The sequence below is a fragment of the Panulirus ornatus genome, chromosome 21 (genome assembly GCF_036320965.1).
Source record: "Panulirus ornatus isolate Po-2019 chromosome 21, ASM3632096v1, whole genome shotgun sequence".
Taxonomy (NCBI): Eukaryota; Metazoa; Arthropoda; class Malacostraca; order Decapoda; family Palinuridae; genus Panulirus; species Panulirus ornatus.
In genome coordinates, this window is record NC_092244.1 from 30,965,071 (window position 1) to 30,980,070 (window position 15,000).

Here is a 15,000-nt window from a genome sequence, read left to right on the forward strand (position 1 = left end):
GGATCAGTCAGGTTGTTCGTGTGTGGATCAGTCATGTTGTTCGTGTGTGGGTCAGTCATGTTGTTCGTGTGTGGATCAGTCAGGTTGTTCGTGCGTGGATCAGTCATGTTGTTCGTGTGTGGATCAGTCAGGTTGTTCGTGTGTGGATCAGTCATGTTGTTCGTGTGTGGATCAGTCATGTTGTTCGTGTGTGGATCAGTCATGTTGTTCGTGTGTGGATCAGTCATGTTGTTCGTGCGTGGATCAGTCAGGTTGTTCGTGTGTGGATCAGTCATGTTGTTCGTATGTGGATCAGTCATGTTGTTCGTGCGTGGATCAGTCATGTTGTTCGCGTGTGGATCAGTCATGTTGTTCGTGTGTGGATCAGTCATGTTGTTCGTGCGTGGATCAGTCAGGTTGTTCGTGTATGGATCAGTCATGTTGTTCGTGCGTGGATCAGTCAGGTTGTTCGTGCGTGGATCAGTCATGTTGTTCGTGCGTGGATCAGTCATGTTGTTCGTGCGTGGATCAGTCATGTTGTTCGTGCGTGGCGTTGAGGTAACAGGGCGTGGGGTGAACACTGTCCTCCATGATCATCATTCTTCGTTAAAGTGAGAGAGAGAGAGAGAGAGAGAGAGAGAGAGAGAGAGAGAGAGAGAGAGAGAGAGAGAGAGAGAGAGAGAGAGGTGAGTGGGTGTCTTTGTACCTGTTGTCTGGTCTAATTACTATTGGTTTAAAGGCTGACGCTCAGGAGCTGACGACTGACTTTGTTTTCCTGGCGCTGACTCCTCCATCTTGGGACGTGTGAGAGAGAGAGAGAGAGAGAGAGAGAGAGAGAGAGAGAGAGAGAGAGAGAGAGAGAGAGAGAGAGAGAGAGAGAGAGAGAGAGAGAGAGGACCCTGCTGCCTCCTTCATCATCACCAGACTTACGAGATGGTGAGGAGTGGAGCCATCACAGCCAGCAGTGATGACCATTACCATGTTATGCCCCACACGTCTGACGGCTGACGTGATGACCGTCAGCCTAACTTCTTCCTCCACCCTCTAGGTAGGCCTCCAGCCTGGCACTCGAGGCCAGAGCTCCTCCTCCTCCTCCAGCTAGGTCTGCGCGCCATCAGTCTCCCTCAGCTGTCTTGTGCTTGACAGGTCCTGCTTGCTCCAGGTGTCTTCCACTCCATCCCTCCACATCGCGTCCCCGTGAGGGCCAGATCCACCTTCTCTTGCCAGCTCTTCCTTCCTCCATTCTGTCTCAGCGTCCAGACCATCTCAGCTGTGTTGCTTCTGTCTCTTCATCAGCATAACAGTTGGAGTGGGTGTGCCAATGAGGCCATTGTTTCTCTGCTCCTGACGCTACCTCGCTAAGGCGGGAGAAGCAACTGTGTATTATAAAGAAGTGTTTTATCTTGCCATCTCTAACCCTGTCTGTCTTTGTTCTTCCAGCTATTCTTGCAAGTGTGGTCAGCCACGTGTGGTCTGTTTCTATATTCATAATTCATTTCTCAACGCCACAAGTTTTTATCTAAGTATACAACACCATATAGTTTTCTTTACGTCTTTTATTTACGTCTTTTGTTGGGAAAAGATCATTTGAGATGGTACATAGCTCATCAAAATGTTTACAATACATCACATCCTTGCAGAAAGTTTTTTTCAGATATTTCTGCAGAGATAAACAATATTTCTCAGATCACAACTAAGGACATGGGATTCCATAGTTGAACTACAGAGCAACGTTTAGGAGGTTCCGGAAAATCTGTGATAATGGTAGAGTTAGTGGGTACAGAACCAGAGGCAGGAAATACAGAAGATGGATATCAAAGATCGAAGATAATAAGGACGTAATACTTATAAAATACAGAGGGTACAGCGGCCAGACAACTTTTGAATGATATGAGTGATACAGGCAACACGAAGCATTCAGATATAGTAGTGACGAAAGGATACAGCAGGATACAGTAGGATACAGTAGGCAATCAAGGAAGAATTATGTTTCAGGATATATTAAGGAACAAAATCACTGTAATACATTTGTGGGTACTTGGGTCCTACGAGTGTAGGACTCCCTGCCAGGGTCCCATGAGTGTAGGACTCCCTGCCAGGGTCCCACGGGTGAAGGACTCCCTGCCAGGGTCCCACGAGTGTAGGACTCCCTGCCAGGGTCCCACGATTGTAGGACTCCCTGCCAGGGTCCCACGGGTGAAGGACTCCCTGCCAGCATCACATATAGTGGTAACGTATTGATCACCTGATCATTAACTCACCGTCTTGGTGCCCAGGTTGTTGACCCGACACACGAGGTGGGCCGTCTGACCCTCCACAGCCGACACATTAGAGGTCACGCTGGGGTCAAACACTGGGTCAAAGAGACTGTTGAGGTAGTCACTCCAGGAGGCAGGATCAACGTCCACGTCTTCGTCGTCCGCCAGGCTCTCGAACAAGCCCACGTCCTCAGAGGCCAGAGTGAGGGTTGAGGGAGTGGTGGTGGTGGCAGAACACAGGACCTTCTGTGACACTGGCGGCACAATAACACATCAGTATTATTCATACGACATGATCATGCATGATGCCGGTGGAAGCAAGTTCATATCGTAGATAAATCAGAATTATATATTTGATATATCCATATTAATCAAAAAAGGACTATCTGCTTCTCATCATGCATTTGAGAAGTTAATGAACAGTTGATGAAATAATGAGACAGTGTTAGAAACAGAGGAAGTAATACATCAAACTGTATCTGAATCTGCATTCGTTAATTTGCATATGATGTCCATCAGTGATCCAGATAATGAATCATTGCTTCACTCCCAACTACATCGAACTTTGTCGTTCTGACACCTAATGTGCTCCCAGCTCTCCTGTACCCAAATGGGTTTCATGTGATACATCTGGTGCCGTAGACCCGCCCTGTGTGTAACAATGTTGTAGGAAAATCTGAGTTTTAGGTGACTGGACTCGGAATATTGACTTCACTACCACGTACAGCAGACTGTAGGTTCAAGTCGTGTGTGCTGAACTGCTCAGAAAAGTTGACCATATTGTGCTCAAGTATACATCCGTGGTACACAGGTCTCAAGGGAAGGACTTGATGATTCATGACCAGGTTATCTGCTCGGGGACAGTGATAAAACCATGCATTCCTAACCTCTTTTGCTATACATAGCGTAGTAAAGCAGTTCTTCAAATACTCAACCTCATCTCTTCTCATCTTTGCTTGTTGCCACCTCTCCATCAACTTTCCTCACTGTTCCACCCATCTTTGGTTTTGTTCTCCTCACAGTGCTCATCTTTTTCCAAAATAATTTCATATACTCTCTGAGGTTCATCTTTACTCTCTGTTCATATCTCTAATTTCCTAATTTTTTTTTCAGCCTTTGCACAATTCTCTTGACTTCCTCTCGATTTCTCTTGTACTACCCCCAATCAATCGCACTCCATACGTGAGACACTGTCCATATAACCTGTGATGGCGATCTAACTTCCTCAACGTACCATTCACTACCCCTTCTAAATCCAAATCACTCCTTCCACACTTCACCTGCACAATGAAACTCTTCTTCCGTTCACACTTTCCACTCCCGCTGCTCCCACTCACTCTCGTCCTGTACTATTCTTCGCTCAATCTCTGCACACAGACTACTTTTCCAATCTCTCTCACTTTCACCTCGACCAAGTAATGATGAGGCATTCCATTTGTCATGGCTTTCGGCACGTCTTCAACCAACAATCTCTCTTTTGCAGGATTATAACTTGACATATAACCTAACGATGCCCATTGTCCTTTACCTTCATATATATATATATATATATATATATATATATATATATATATATATATATATATATATATATATATATACATATATATATATATATATATATATATATATATATATATATATATATATATATATATATATATATATATATAACGTCAGCTATTCTTTCAAACTGTGCGAACTCTGGCAACATCTAATAAACTAAGTGTTTCCCCACTTTAATATTTTGTGGCTCTGCTACCATCATCAAACTTAGGCGTCAAAGAAGCAATCTAACTTTTCGTGACTGAAATTAAAGTTGTGTATGCGGTGGCATGACCAGAGTCGACTCCGTTTTCTTTGCCGGTGATAATTCTTGCATTTAAAACCTTTTTAGTTATGGTTTCAACATTATACATTTTGAAGGTATTTACTACTTTTTGATGCAATTCCTATTGGTTTCGATACTTTTGTACATTTTGAAAGGATTAAATCTCAATTCTAAGTCGTTTCCTTATTTGATGCGATAATTTTGTACATTTGAAAAGTTTCTCATACTTTTCGTAAACCTTTTTCCAAATCATTGTGATGCTCATGAACATTTTTTTTTACAGCTTCTCTTTACTGCTTTTATGTCTTTGTATACATTAAAAGTATATGGTACTTTCTCAAATCTTCTTCCTATTAGTTTCAAAACTTTTCTACATTCTGATGGTGTCTGATGCCTTATTACGTCTTCATCTTGTTGTTATTGATACTTTTCTCCATCATGAAAAAGTGAAATACTTTTTCAAGTCTTCATCTGACTTCTTAAAATTCGTTTGTACCGTCTGAAAGTATCTGATACCTTTTTAAGTTTCCTTCTTCCTGGCTTTGATGCTTTTGTATGTTTTGAAAGCATTCGATACCTTTTGAAATCTGTCTATTGGTTTCAGTACTTTGATGCATCTTGAAAACATTTCGTAACTCTGTAGATGCATTTTCAAATGTTTTCGTTTTTCTCTCATATTTAGGAAAATATTGACATATTTTTGTACATATCCTTTTCGGCTTGATACTTTTTATTTCGTAGATACTTTATAATGTTTTCAAATTATTCCTATTTCATAACTTTTATATTTTGAAAGTATTAAACAGCTTTTTTGAATTCTATTCTTTCTGGTTTTTGATACTTTGATACGTTTGGAAAGTATTTACGACTTTTTCAAGTATCTTCAGTGAAAGTTTTCATTCTTTATCATATAATTAAGTCTTTAATATTGTTGCTGGTCCCTTTGTTGATATCAATATCATGTACATTTTGATAATAAGATCTTTCTTGAATACCCTTCCTCTGCTTTTTATGAAAATTTCGTAACTTTTGAAAAATAATTCTTTTATTAATTCATTCTTTCCTGGTTTCCAATATTGGTTTCAATACTTTTGTGCATTTTCAGCGTATTTGATATCTTTTACCAGATATATTTTGTATGTACACACGGTAAATAAAAAGGTATCTTCACGGATGGGTCCGATACATTTCGAAACGATCGATACAACTGGTGTTGTCAAGGCAGCGGTGGCGAGCGTAAATGTGAGGCAAATTTCCTGATAATTATGGTAATCTGTTTTGTAGTGATTTCCACCCAGACGTGATATCAATATAACATTTATCATGAAAGGATAAGTCGCTGGCAATTGATGTATGACAATATCATATAAAGTAGGCAACCAATGCGAGGTTAGAACAAAGAACACTTTTCAAAACCCTTCGTCTGTAGTGTCATATTGTTTCACACAAAAAAAGTGGAGAGATATTTTTATATCGTGTGTACATATGTATCTTAACATGCTTACAGATGAAACGTTCTGAGAATGTACACAGAATATCGGGGCCAGATAGAAAACGTGCTCATGTTCTCTGCAAATCAATTTTACGGGACGCCAACACTGGCAACAAACAGAAATGCTCAGTTCTCTGGGTCAGATATGCAACCCTCATATATTCTGTCTCTGTTTATATATATATATATCACCTGTCCTACCCCGCCTGGGTATGAGGGGGTGGAGGGGTGGGTTAAGTGGCGGCTGCGCAGCAGTGAGCCAGCACTTCAGTGACTGTCATGTATCACTCCTTTGCTCCAGGTGGCTGTCTCATCTCTCTGCCACACCCACAGGTTGGTTGATGATGGCAGAGTTCAGTGCACAGGCAGACACTCGCTCCACCTCACACTTGACACTCGCTCCACCTCACACTTGACACTCGCTCCACCTCACACTTGACACTCGCTCCACCTCACACTTGACAGCGCCGCCACACACTTGACACTCGCTCCACCTCACACTTGACACTCGCTCCACCTCACACTTGACACTCGCTCCACCTCACACTTGACACTCGCTCCACCTCACACTTGACACTCGCTCCACCTCACACTTGACACTCGCTCCACCTCACACTTGACACTCGCTCCACCTCACACTTAACACTCGCTCCACCTCGCACTTGACACTCGCTCCACCTCACACTTAACACTCGCTCCACCTCGCACTTGACAGCGCCGCCACACACTTGACACTCGCTCCACCTCACACTTGACACTTGCTCCACCTCACACTTGACACTCGCTCCACCTCACACTTGACAGCGCCACCACACGAGCACGACTCAATTCTTCGTAACCCATGAATTTTCTCGTGTGGTGAGCGCTACTCCCGTGCCCTGCTCATTTTGACAAAAATCCGATCTTAAATCTCGTTAAGTGCTCTCTCTCTCTCTCTCTCTCTCTCTCTCTCTCTCTCTCTCTCTCTCTCTCTCTCTCTCTCTCTCTCTCTGACGGTGTTTCATCATCGCTGAACCTTGACAAACTCTGGCGGGGAACCGTGTGAAATTCTTGAAGTAATTCTCGACAGAATTAGATCCATCGGGAGGAGCGTAGTGCAGTGTGTGGGCCGCGCCACGAATACTGAACCCTGATTTATCTTTCATATTTCCTACGAAATGAATTCCCTAATGGGTTTTATGGCTTCGCTTGGTCGTGTAAATATTCGAGAGTGTGTTAAGATTTCTAAGGTTATTTTCTAGTATAGGATATTGCCATGGCCAACCAGAATACACAAAGTTTTAATGAAATATATGTCACACGACGCTGAGCTCTGTGTGTTTGGTGTTGTGTTTGGCTGTGTTGGTGTTTGTGTGGTGACATACGTTCTGTGTTTATGTGATTGTATTTCTAATGCACCGAACATTCTTTTGTGTGTTTGTGTTATTCTGGGACTTACTTTTATGTGCACGTGTATATGCGCGTGTATGTGTGCATGTATACGCACGTGTATGTGCGCGTGTATATGCACGTGTATATATAATAATATGACGTATTTCTACTGTACGGGGGGGAGTTCTTCACTCGTGGGGTCCCATCTCTTGAACATTGTCTATCGTACAATTTTGTACATTTCTGTATGCTGTCCACACACTGTCTATCTCATATCTCTCTCTGTTCCATTCTATACTTCTACCGTAAATGTATTTTTCAACATCTTTTCTAACACCTTCCTTCCTTAATTTCATGTCATGACCTCTGTATGTCCTAGCCGTTCATCTGTCATAGACCTGTGCACTATCTACATTATCAAACGGATTTAAACCTTAAATGTCGCGATCAGGTCACTCCTCGTTTTTCTCTCTTCCACGATGGGCGAATTCAAGGCCCCTCCAGTCCCGGCGGGGGAGGGAGTAGGCCAGGATAACTGGGGGGAGGGACAGAGCAAAGAAGACTTTGGGTTACAGAATTCTGTATACAGTAGAAGGAATTAGAACGATGTGGTATATGGGGGGCAACATGCTGTTACTGAGCTGAACTAGGGTATATGAAGTTGTCAGGGGAGAGGCATAGAGCGGTGTGTGGGACTTGGTTGTGGAGAGCAGATCCTGGTGTCCTCATGCTGTACATCACAACTGGAAGCTGGATGTGGACAGGTGAGTCCATTGTTCGTCTGTTCCTGCTGGGTATGGTGTGCCAGCAGACTTGAGCACTCCAAGTCTTCGTCTCTCTGCTTCTGTGGAGGGTTGTGGGATTGTTGACTAGCTGGCCAGCGACCATCGAAATTGGACTTTCACGTGAGCACTTTCATCCTCCCTGGCTACCACACCCTCTCTTACCATCACCACTCCCTCCCTTTCTGCTCCCATACCCTCTCTATTTGCCACACCTTCTCTAGCCACTATTACTCCCTCCCTTCTAGCAATGAACACCCTCACTACCATAACTCCCAGAACGGCGGAATGACATTAGTCAATGGTATAACCATTTACCTCCTCCAGTTTTCCTTCTCATACCTCCAATATTCCTGGCATAACCTTCCCGCTCAATGGTTAGATATTTTCCCCAAAAAATACATCACCACAACAGCCAGGAATATTCTATCCAGCAAAAGAAATGGATGAATAATTGGCAAATGTGTATATGGGTAGTTGTGCGTCCTTAGATCGTCTACAAATAGGCAGTCAAAAGGACCACCTTTCTATAAATATTATAGATAGTTTATTCGTAGGCTCAACATTCAAGTCCAGTACATACCTAGGGAAGTGATGGCAAAAATCCTCAAGCAAAGTCCTGGCCACGTGAAGCGATGCGAACATGACTTCATTTCATTCATTATGACTTTTATGACACAAATTGTTCAATGATTAAAGGAACCACACCACAAATATCAATTCACTGATTGTCTGCTGGTGCTGCTGATTATCTTTTATTTATTGTTCTATTCATTCTTTTGTTTTCTGGTCAAAACACGTATAGTTACAGAACAAGAGAGACGCAGTAAATTGTGGTGTTCTGTTATGGTGGCGTCTGGCATCATAGGCCGTCGGAACCGTCGGCTTTGCCCGAGCGGCAGCGTTGGTCAGTAGGCCTCATGACAAGGTGGAAGTATGTTGCTGCTGCTCGTTGGTCATCTGTAAAGCAGAAAGGTCAGATATTAATGGACTGATATGGCTGGAGAAACTCTGTTATGACATAATTGTTCCGAAAGATTTTGCAGTTTTGGTGTAATATAAAGTTGAATTTAAATGCATATATATGTAGTTATGTTAGCTTTTGTGCCACCTGTAATTACCCATTTATGTTGTAATGTGTTACTAGTGTCGTTTCCTTTAGGTTTTCTCGGGTTCGTGACGTAATAACATGGCGTCTGACAGTTCGATAGTTCGAAGCTTTGTGATTGTGTTCTGTTATGTTACTATGTTATATTTAGTTTAATGTCATTGTTTACATTGATTTACCAAACTGTTTATTCTATGTATTCTATGTTGTCTAATATTAGGAGTATAGATGAATGAGTATGAAGTTTGAAACAATGTTGTTGGTTCCGAACCAATGATGGCTCGACTTTGTTGTGTCGTTGACCCCCTTCCGAACATCCTGTTTTCTATATTCTGTGTTTAATGAATAGAATATGTTTTGTTTGTTAAAGTTAGTTGGTCATTTTGTATGATATATTGGTAAATTTTAGTTAAACTACTGCGGTAAGCCATCTCTCTTAATGAACCAGAATGATAGTCATTAACTATTTGATATTATTTAAGAATTTTGTTTACATCACTTCCTGCAATCACGCCTCAGGTCGCTACATACAGGAGGGGAGTTCTACAGTCTTGGGTCCCCATCTCCTGAATCCCGTCTCTTGAACGGCAAGCCATTCACACACACACACACCAAAAGGAAAACAATGACCCCAGAGCAAACCCCTGCGGGACGCCATTGGCGACCAAAAGTATCTCAAATAGGTTTCCCCCAACATGCATCCTTTGTACGATAGGATCCAGTCGTCTGTTGCTGTTTGAATTCCTTTTTTTTCCCTTCCGCAGATCTTATATCCAAGTAAGTAGTCCCATCCCCACTTTTTTTTTTTTTTTTTTGCTTGTGTGAAGAACCAGCTTCTTGACCATCCTCGTATGTGGTACAAAGTCAAGTGCATTCTGGGTGTCCAGATGGACACAATCCACTGAGCTCACTCTCTTGTGGAAATCTGAGGTTCCTTACACATGGCCTTTCCCTAACATGCTGTTGTCTCTCGCTGAGGTAGTTCCTCCTCTGCTGGAAGTTATCCAGTTGCTTTCTGATTATCTTTGGCATGTGTTCTTGTTTGTTGTCTCACTGTATACATGTATGCATATGTGTATACATTTAGATGTGATGTATCAGGTGTGAGAATGTCGCTGTATGTGTAGGTAGACTTGGCATGTACCGTCCAGCTGGGCTTAAGTAGATGGTAGAGGTTGAAGACGACACGTCTTTCTGTCCAACTGATATGCATTTATACAATGGAGACGAAGGAATTAAATAGATAGGGAAAGATGCAGTGCTGAAATGATAAGACAGCTGAGGAGTCTACAGGTGTATGGTGAAGGGTTACTAAGGTGTGTGTGTGTGTGTGTGTGTGTGTGTGTGTGTGTAGTGACGCCCTTACTCATTGGTTTGAGAAAGGAAATAACTTTAGAAAAGCGAAGTATTTTCCACTGTGCACCTGGAGGTTTGGCTGGAGCCGTCTGTGTGTTGGCTGAGAATGTCTGGAATAGAATCTGAAAGGTTGAAATTAATGACAAGAGGTGAAATGATGCGTGATGGAAAGATAAAGGGATGGAGATAAGATATGGAAGAATTGAACATCTTGACAATATATAAAGCGAAGACGAAAGAAATAGAGAGAAGATATACGATGATAGACTATCATCTATGATTCTATAATAGCATTAGACAAGTGATTTAGCAGCGAATGATGGAAAAGAGATTCAAAGACGGAGTTACAAACCACGACGGAAGTACAACTGGAAGAGGAAGACACGGAACGTATGACACTGTGATGCCCCGGATAGCAACATGAGGAGGACAACACAACATGAATCACAACCATAGATGAAGACCAGAATTGTGGGAGGTTTACCATTTGGTAGAGAGAGAGAGAGAGAGAGAGAGAGAGAGAGAGAGAGAGAGAGAGAGAGAGAGAGAGCACACAGTTACTAAATAGATTTTGGATGAAAAGACAAGAGAGGAGAGAGAGGAGTTAGAAGAGAGACAGTAGTCGTATGAGCTGAGACTAATGCGAACATTACTAACACATCAGAGCAGACCAGATGCCATACGTGCATGAGGGAGGCGCTGTGCTGGACAGGTCAAGGAAGCCTTGACTACCTCCGAGGTGAGGAGGGGCTGCTGCTGCCAGCGGTGGACAGAGCCTTTGACGCGGAGCCCCCTGCCCTCGGCTCCTCTGGCCCTGCCTTAGTTTCATTGCTTCATTGCTTCGAGACAAGTGATTCACAACATAGTGAAGGCAAACGACACAGCTCCAGTAATTACGGTGCAATAAATTACGGGCTGGGAGGCAGGCTTGCGTGTGTGTGTGTGTGGTGTGCTGGGGAGGAGGCCTTCCCATGTAAGTAGACCTTCTATTGCCCGACCGCGTCAGACGGCGCTGCAGGACTGGCCTGGGTCTAGACGTGTTGATGCCACTGATCCTCAGGAACTCCGATCATCCTGTCAGGTATTCGTGGCTCCAGGGAATCAATAGATGAAGAAACGTATGCGTCCCTACGTTAGTGCTAAGGTAGTGGGAAGACACAGTGAATTATAAGTAGTTAATATTTGCCTCAGTGGCCACGTATATTACTCCAGCAGTGAACACGTATATTACTCCAGCAGTGAACAGTTTTATGGGCCACCAGCAGTAAGAGTGTAGCTTTACGAGAGGTTGAGCCAGCCATATTGATGATGATGGAGGCTGGAGCCAGGATGGTACATGAGCAGTGCAGGCGAGGGTGAGGACCATCTGCTGTGGGGGGTCAGAAAGACCCCGAGCTCGGACCAGATGAAGGAACGAACCTTATGATGTGTATCAGGCAACTCTGAAGTTACATGTGTGTGTGTGTGTGTGTGTGTGTGTGTGTGTAACACTTTGCTTGGGCGGTGGAGTCGACGGGAGAGAGAGAGAGAGAGAGAGAGAGAGAGAGAGAGAGAGAGAGAGAGAGAGAGAGAGAGAGAGAGAGAGCCCCTTTACTCACACATCTTCTCGTATTGTATGTCCAGCGTACAACAGTAAACAAAAACTACCACACACTGGTACCAACACTATTTTTCTCCACCATTCACACCACCACCACCACCACCACACTTCTCCACCATTCACACCACCACCACCACACTTCTCCACCATTCACACCACCACCACCACCACACTTCTCCACCATTCACACCACCACCACCACACTTCTCCACCATTCACACCACCACCACCACCACCACACTTCTCCACCATTCGCTCCAACACCACCACTGCCACACTCCTCTTATACAGTCCACTTCTTGTGTTGGTAACTCTTCATCCACATGACCAAAGATGACCAGCCAATCATGTGGCCGGTCTAAACCATACTTCATCCTGATCAGCCAATCATATGGCCGGTCTAAACCATACCTACATCCTGATCAGCCAATCATATGGCCGGTCTAAACCATACCTACAACATTGTACAAAGTTGTTCATGCCTGTCTCACTCTGTCTTAGCCTCCTTGAGACTCTTCATAGCGTGAGTAACATTGATCATTAATCATTAATCATTGATCGTTAATCAATGATCATTAATCATTGATCAATAATCATTGACCATTGATCAATGATCAATGATAATTGACCATTGATAATTAATCATTGATCGTTAATAATTGATCATTTATCAATAATTATTGACCATTGATCATTGATCATTAATCATTGATCGTTAATCAATGATCATTAATCATTGATCGATAATCATTGACCATTGATCAATGATCAATGATAATTGACCATTGATCATTGATAATTAATCATTGATCGTTAATAATTGATCATTTATTAATAATTATTGAACATTGATCATTGATCATTAATCATTGATCATTGATGATCAATCATTGATCATTAATCATTAATCATTGATCATTGATCATTAATCATTGATCATTGATCATTCGTCAGTCTCACCGTAATCACTAACCCGCCCCAGCTGCGTGAACGTAAACTGTATACATCGTTGTCCACGAAAACACCTGAAACATATTGACACAACACGACCAACGGGCTCGCTAGGATGACGTCATACCCAGCATGATGCACGTCACCTCGCCAGGATGACGTCATACCCAGCATGATGCACGTCACCTCGCCAGGATGACGTCATACCCAGCATGGTGCACGTCACCATGATCGTCTGTGGTTGACGTCATCAGTGGCCAGCGTCCTCAGGTGGGCGGTGGCTCCTGCTCCTCCTCCTCCTCCTCCTCCTGCAGGAGTGACCCTCCTGAAGTCGAGGACGACTCAGTCGGAAGATGAGAGCCTTCGTCCTCACACCCTCACACCTTGACGAACACCAGCACAACCTCCTCACGACCCTCATTACCAAATCCCTTTTTTTTTTCCCCTCTATTTCTTTTTTGTGTGTCATTCAGGAAATATCTTCCTTCTTCCCGGGTCTTTCACGGTGCCCTTGGCGTTATGGCCTTCATTACGTAGGGCATGAAGCTCTCGGGAAGAGCCCGCGCCCTCGAGATCAGAGAGAGAGAGACGCGCCAGGTGATCCTCGACTCACACGCGTGTGTCTTTGCCATTCACCAGCGAGACTCGTTTGTGACCAAGTCTGGCGCTCATTATTGCCAGCCACCGTCTCCTGCACCAGCCTGCCAGCCACCGCTCTGCTACTCGAACCCTTAGCCACGGTAGCACCACCCTTGAATGCGTTGGGATCCACTGTGTCAATAGGATCCACTATACACGTGGGATCCACTATACACGTGGGATCCACAATATACATGGGATCCACTAAATACATACAATGGAATACATACAATGGAATCCACTATACACATGGGATCCACTATATACATGGGATCCACAATATACATGGGATCCACTATACACGTGGGATCCACAATATACATGGGATCCACTAGATACATGGGATTCTCTACGTCTTGAAGGATATTTGATCAGAATATCCGCACAAACAAAATGGTCAGCTATTCACCCACTCAGAATTCGACCTGGAACATTTTCGACCAAATCAATACTTACATTTCCTGGCCACTTGTCTACTGTGCTTTCATCATTCTCAGTTGCCACCTGATGTTCTTCATGATGCAATATGGCTTTGATCTAGAGAGATACCAGTTCAGGGTCGAGTGTATGATCTAATGTAACCTTTCATGAGACCAGACACCTCTCATAACTTCACCTAACCTAACTTGTGATAACATGATCACTCATAATCACACGTGACTCATTATAACTAAGATATAGTTCATAACATCTTTTTAATCTTGATTCCACAAATACTTGTATGATCACAGTCGACCTTATATAACATCACATGACTTCAGATCACTTCACGTAACTTCAGATCACTTCACGTAACTTCAGATAACTTCACGTAACTTCAGATAACTTCACGTAGCTTCAGATAGCTCACACATTCCTATAATTCGCACACACTATAAGATATATTCAGGTACTGCAGCCTCAGATAAGACTACCTCAGCTATTACTGACCTCCAGCAGATAACCTGGTCATGGACCATCAGGTCTCCTGTTATCTGTCCTTCCCATGTACTGTCCTCCAGCAGATAACCTGGTCATGGACCATCAGGTCTCCTGTTATCTGTCCTTCCCATGTACTGTCCTCCAGGAGATAACCTGGTCATGGACCATCAGGTCTCCTGTTATCTGTCCTGTCCATGTACTGTCCTCCAGCAGATAACTTGGTCATGGACCATCAGGTCTCCTGTTATCTGTCCTTCCCATGTACTGTCCTGCAGCAGATAACCTGGTCATGGACCATCAGGTCTCCTGTTATCTGTCCTTCTCATGTACTTTTATGTCCTTTATCTTCATTCCTGTAACAACCTTCCCAACCTTACCCAGCCTAGGCCACAACGCATCACGTCCCGCTACCTTGAGTGGTTCTCTTCGTCTCCACAAATATACCCTCGAGATTGGATGTCGTCTTATACCACTACAACCTTCTTGATGTCTGATGGTACTAAAAACATTGTAGTGTTGACGGTAGCTGCTTATACTAGCAGACGTGCCCAGACAGTTGCAAAAACCCCACGTAACTTCGTTTGTTTCCCAGTACATGAACGTTCCTTACTGAGGAATATGTTGAATCAAGAGTGAAATGTTTTGACTGACAACTAAGGTCGTTTATTTTCCGCCAATGTGCTATTGTTACAAGGAAAAAGGCAAATAACAC

At 43.4% G+C, this 15,000-nt stretch overlaps 1 pseudogene; it reads right to left on the bottom strand.

Annotated features, from left to right (window-relative positions):
- LOC139756441 (zwei Ig domain protein zig-8-like) overlaps positions 1-15,000 on the bottom strand; it is an 80,466-nt pseudogene that overhangs the window by 32,748 nt on the left and 32,718 nt on the right.